Genomic DNA, 6,000 nt, shown 5'->3' with positions numbered 1-6,000 from the left:
AAAAAAAGGCTAGTCTAGCCTCTGTGGGGTCAGATACTGGGAAAAGCTAGCTTAGTCCACATGGCAGGAGATCTTGCTCCCTCAGATGAGTTGAGCCCTAAATCTGGGATCAGAAAACCTGGGGTAATATTTTCAGTCTTATACTTAATGATTTCATGTAATGCATATGTCATTTAATACTTTTTAGATTCAGTTTCATCCTTCATAAAAGAAAGAAAATCATGTATATGGATGTAAACAACTATGTAAAACGATGATAATATGACTTTTCTCACAGCATTAGGAGGAAAGTGCTTTATAAACTGTAAAACACCAAATAAATGTGAGCAAATTTATTTTCATCATTTTTCAATAAATTCATTTATTTATTGATTCATTTATTCATTCAACAAGCATTTATTTAGCAAATGTTTACTTTGCACTAGGCTCAACAATAAGCACTGAGGAAACAAAGACAAACTCCAAAAATTCTTGCCTTCAAGGAGTTTCCAGTCTATTTGGAGAAAATGACTTGGATGCCTCATCATGGTGCAGGGGTGACCCAGGGTTCTTGAAGATTGTGGCAATGGAACGTGAGCTCTGGCAAGCCTTCTCAAGCTCGAAGGGTCCAACGACACTTTCTGATGAAGTCTGCCCACCTAGGTGATGATGATTTTTACTTTATTTTAAGCCACTGTGGCTCATTTGGAAGACAACAAAAGGAAAGTATGCTGGGTATTGGGTTCAAATTCTGACTCTGCCACTTACTACCTGCATAACTTTGGGTAGGTAAATCCCTGTACCTTTCTGAGCCTTAATTTCCTTATTTGTAAAATGAAGAGGTTGGATGAGATGGACTCTGAGGTCAGATCTACAATGACCTGATTGTTGTAAGAAGTGTTTAGATCTCTGAAGGCATAGATTCTTAAATGACTGCTGTATTATTAATAGTGGGATCTCTTGATTTCCTAGCCAGGGGTCCTTACACTGTATTCATCTCTCTCCAATGGTTCAGTCACTATTTTTTTTTAGGATTTAAATCCTTTCCTTGTTTCTCACGAACACACATAGGATTTTACTGACACAAATAGAGGAATAATCAACTAAAGACCAGATGCAGATATGTCCAGTTTAGACATTAAACCTAAATTGTCACCTTAGTTGGTTACTAGTGCCAGAAGAGACTCCACAATTAGACGTCTATCTAGATAGTCTAAGTCAACAAACATTTTTAAAGCACCTACTATGTGCCAGGCACCGTGCTGGATATTAGGTAGGAATATAAAGTTGAGAAATGACAAAGATTTTCTCCTTGATCGGTCAAATCACTCAGCAAGCATTTATTAAAAATCTACTATGTTCAAAGCACTTTTACTAGGCACTGGGGACAGAGACAAAAAAAATATATTTTTAACTTCAAGGAATGCAAAAGTGTTTGCAGAGTTTGCATCAAACAAATGCAAAGGGAATTTTTTCCCCCAAGGGGAGACTAGCAACCTGGGGGGAGTCCTGAAAACAATCTATCAATAAACAAAAGTGCTTAACACAATGCCTGGTGCATAGTAGGTACTTAATAAATACTTGTTTTCTTCCTCCCTCATTTTTTTTTCTTTGCGGGGCAGTGAGGGTTAAGTGACTTGCCCAGGGTCACACAGCTAGTAAGTGTCAAGTGTCTGAGGCCAGATTTGAACTCAGGTCCTCCTGAATCCAGGGCCAGTGCTCTATTCACTGTGCCACCTAGCTGCCCCCCCCCATCTTTTATTAAGCTATGTGTCAGGCACTGATAGGCAGTGAGGATTCCTAACTTCAAGCAGCTTCCTTTCTATCAGAGGAGACTCTATATGCATTTAAGTATGTGTTAATTTTTTTTTTTTAGTGAGGCAATTGGGGTTAAGTGACTTGCCCAGGGTCACACAGCTAGCTAGTAAGTGTTAAGTGTCTAAGGTGGGATTTGAACTCAGGTACTCCTGACTCCAGGGCTCTGTCCACTGCGCCACCTAGCTGCCCCTATGTTAAATATTTACAAGGCAAGGAGGACTCTAAGCTATGGGGAGAATTAGGAAAAGCATCATGCAGGTGAAGGTGTTTGAACTGAGCTGTCGAGGACACTAGGTGGCTGAAATAAGGAGTCAGTGAATTCTAGGCATGGAGGCCTTATTCAGACACGAAAACATTCTGAGGAACAGTAGAAGGGGGAGAGATGGGGAGGGAGTTGACAAGAATGTGTTGTGTGAAAGTGAGTCATGTATAACAAGGCTGGAAAGGTAAGTTAGAGCCAGGTTGTGAAGGACTTTAAATGAGGAAGGAGTTTCTATCTGATCCTGAAAGTAATAGGGAGGTACTAGAGTTTATTGAGTTGAGGAGTAACACAGTCACAGCTGTACTTTAGGCATATCACTTTTTTTGTGTGTGTACATAGGTTCACCTTTATTTTTTTCAATGCAGAACGACATACATTTAATATATCTTAGGTTTGGTCTATAGGAATTATTCACATTTTAAAAATTAGGAATGGGATGTCTTAATTATACATTAAATTTAAAAAAAAAACACATCTGGGGCAGCTAGATGGCGCAGTGGATAGAGCACCAGCCCTGGAGTCAGGAGTACCTGAGTTCAAATTCGGCCTCAGACACTTAACACTTACTAGCTGTGTGACCCTGGGCAAGTCACTTAACCCCAATTGCCTCACTAAAAAAAAACAAAACAAAACACATCTGGCTTTGAGTTATTACACATAAACTAGAATGAATGTAACAGTGTATATACTTAAATGAAGTACATGGATGGGCACATTCCAGATATTTAATGCATTCTATGAATAGCCTGCTTTTCATTTTGGTTATTATAAGTCCATTTGCCTCAAGATATACCAGAAAGGTACTTCCAGAAGTAGGGAGATCACATTTGAATGACAAAAGTTTCTGTCTTTCATTCTCCTTTGTAATGAGGGGGTCTTTTTTCTTTAAAAGCCAGAAGACCTTCAAGTCTGTCTTTAGTTGGAATAGTCTGAGCATAGCAGGCTTCTTCTATTGCTAAACCTGTGACTTAAGTCCACCTCCATGCCTTGATTGATAGCTAGTTTTGCCTCTTTCAGTGCTACAGGTCCCTGAGGTAAAAATCCTCTTGCTAAGGCTAATGCCTTTCTGTAGGCAGCATCCCCTGTTTCATTTTGTTCTAAAACATGGCTGATCAATGCTATCGATTTTGCTTCTTGGCCATCTAATACACAAGCGGAGAAGATCATTTCCTTTGCCAGAGCCATGCCAATGGCGCGAGGTAGTCTCTGTGTTCCTCCTGCACCAGGAATGATAGCCAATTTTGTTTTGACTAAGCCCATTTTAGCAGAAGGAGCTGCCACTCTTATATCACAAGCTAAAGCCAACTCAAGGCCACCGTCCAATGTAATCCCATCTATTGCTGCAATAGTTGGCACTGGAAGATTAGCTCGCAATCCTATCTTTCCTCAGTTCCTCTCCATCATTCTCCGCCATCACCATCAAGTCAGGAACCAAAAAGACCAGCATATCACTTTGATAGCTGTTTGAAGGTTGGACTAGAGATGGGAGAGGTTTTGCTTAATCACTGGTTTGGGTGTTTCAAGGGATCTTTGTTGGCTATCTAGTCAACCCCAAACCTGAAAGTGATCATCTAACCTCTTCTTGGGGAAACTAAGTGGTACAGTGGATAGAGTGCCAGGCTTAGAATCAGGAAGACTCCTCTTCCTGAATTCAAATTTGGCCTCAGATACTTCCTAGCTGTGTGACCCTGGGGAAGTCACTTCACCCTGTTTGACTCAGTTTCCTTATCTGTAAAATGAGCTGGAGAATGAAATGGCAAACTACTCAAATATCTCTGCCAAGAAAACCCCAAAAAGGGTTATGAAGACTTGGACACATCTGAAAAACAATTAAATAACAACAACTGCTTCTTTTTTTTTGTTTGTTTGTTTTTTTTTTTAAGTGAGGCAATTGGGGTTAAGTGACTTGCCCAGGTTCACACAGCTAGTAAGTATTAAGTGTCTGAGGCCAGATTTGAACTCAGGTACTCCTGACTCCAGGGCCAGTGCTCTATCCACTGTGCCACCTATCTGCCCCAATAACAACAACTGCTTCTTGAAGATCTCTAGTAGTGAAGGAGAAACCAACATCCTATGAGGAGGTACATTCCATTTCACTTTTTTTGACAATTGTTACGAAGTTTTCTCTGAACTGATGACATTGTACACAGTAAGTAATAGCAACATTGTGTGATGATCAACTGTGATAGACTTGGTTCTTCTTAGCAGTGCAATGACCCAAGACAATTCCAAAGAACTCGTGATGGAAAATATTCTCCACATCCAGAAAAAAGAACTGTGGATCTTGAATACATATTGAACCATACTCTTTGGCTGTTTTTTTTTTCTTTTTTTGAAGTTTTTCCCTTGTGTTATGATTCTTCTTTCACAACATGACTAATGAAGAAATATATTTAATGTGATTGTATATATATGACCTATATCAGATTGCCTTCTGTCTTGGGGAGGGGGGAGGTAAGGGAGGAAGAGAGAAATTTGGAACTAAAAATCTTATGAAAACAAATGTTGAAAACTATGTTTACATGTAACTGGAAAATAATAAAACACTTTTATGATAATAAAAAAAGACATTTTCCCTGACATTTACATTATTTCTCTTCAACATCCATATATCCATTACTCCTGATTCTACCTTCTGGGACCAAGCAGAACAAGTCTCCTCCCTCTTCCATGATAGCGCCTCAAATACTTGAAGACAGCTGTCATAGCTATCATTGCCTCCTAACTCCTATCCCCTAAGATGTTCTCTTCTCCCAGGTATCATTCAAGAAACAGATAGGATTGAAGGAAGAAACAGAAAAATGTAATTGGTGGAAGTAGATAAAAAGAGTTGACTTTCACATATGGGAAAGGACATTCCAAGTCTAACCTTAGAAATTTATTCTAGCTTCCTTCTGGTTTAAAATACTTTCATTCTTTTTTTCCCAGTGAATCAAATCCTACCCATTCTTTGCAGTTCCGCTTATCTTACTTCCTCAAGGATGCCTTCCCTAATTAAGTTACACTATACTGAGGGGCACTTAGGTGGCACAGTAGATAAAGCACAGGCCCTGGATTCAGGAGGACCTGAGTTCATAATCCAACCTAAGACCCTTGATACTTACTAGCTGTGTGACCCTGGACAAGTCACTTAATCCTCATTGCCTTGCAAAAAAAAAGTTACACTATACCAAGTCTTTTCCTGATTAACTCTATTAAATTTATTGTCTGTATAATATAGTTTAGCAATTATCTAATCATTTAATGTTTTTTAATCTATTTACAATTAACTTGAAATTCCTTGAAGTCGGAGACTGTCTTATTCTCCTTTGTACAGAGCAGAGTTTGGCCTGGTGCTAGTGTGATGCTGGACCTGGTAATTCTTGACCAGTAAAGGTTGTTTACACAAGGATCCTCAACCCCCAGTATGTTGTTTCATGTCTGTTGTTTCCAGGCTAGTCTTTAATGGGGCTGATCTAAGGATAGAGTAGGAGTTAGGTTGGAAGAGTGCCTCAGAATTGCATCCCTGAAGCCTCAGGCTGAAGTCTTGTGGTTATCAATACCATCTGCTGCTCATCTCCTTGCTCCAGTCCTGAAACTCATCAATGGCTACCCATGACAATTATTATTATTATTAATTTTGTTCAGACTTGAGTTTTAAACTGCGTCTACTGATGAAGATCAACATCAGTTTTACAATTTACTCTGTTAGAGAAGTACCTGGAAGTACTGAAAGATCAAGTAATTTGCCCTGGATCACACAGCAAGTGTGGGCCAAAGTGTGGTCTTCACGACTGCAAGGCTTGCTCCAGATTGATTGCCCCCAAATTGCCTCTCCTTCGATGGATTATTAGTGTGTCCTTCCATCCAGGGGCATGAAAGCCTGACTTGAAATGGGAAGGTTTCCCACATCCTGCTTTTGCACAGGCTGTGCCCCCAAGCCCGGAATCCTCTCCCTCCTC

At 39.8% G+C, this 6,000-nt stretch overlaps 1 pseudogene; it reads right to left on the bottom strand.

Moving 5' to 3' along the window:
- Positions 1-2,731: 2,731 nt before the first annotated feature.
- LOC122747506 lies at positions 2,732-5,006 on the bottom strand (annotated as a pseudogene).
- Between the last annotated feature and the right edge of the window lie 994 nt (positions 5,007-6,000).

The sequence above is a fragment of the Dromiciops gliroides genome, chromosome 3, assembly GCF_019393635.1.
Source record: "Dromiciops gliroides isolate mDroGli1 chromosome 3, mDroGli1.pri, whole genome shotgun sequence".
In the NCBI taxonomy this organism is placed as follows: domain Eukaryota; kingdom Metazoa; phylum Chordata; class Mammalia; order Microbiotheria; family Microbiotheriidae; genus Dromiciops; species Dromiciops gliroides.
This window is presented reverse-complemented; position numbering and strand designations above follow the sequence as displayed.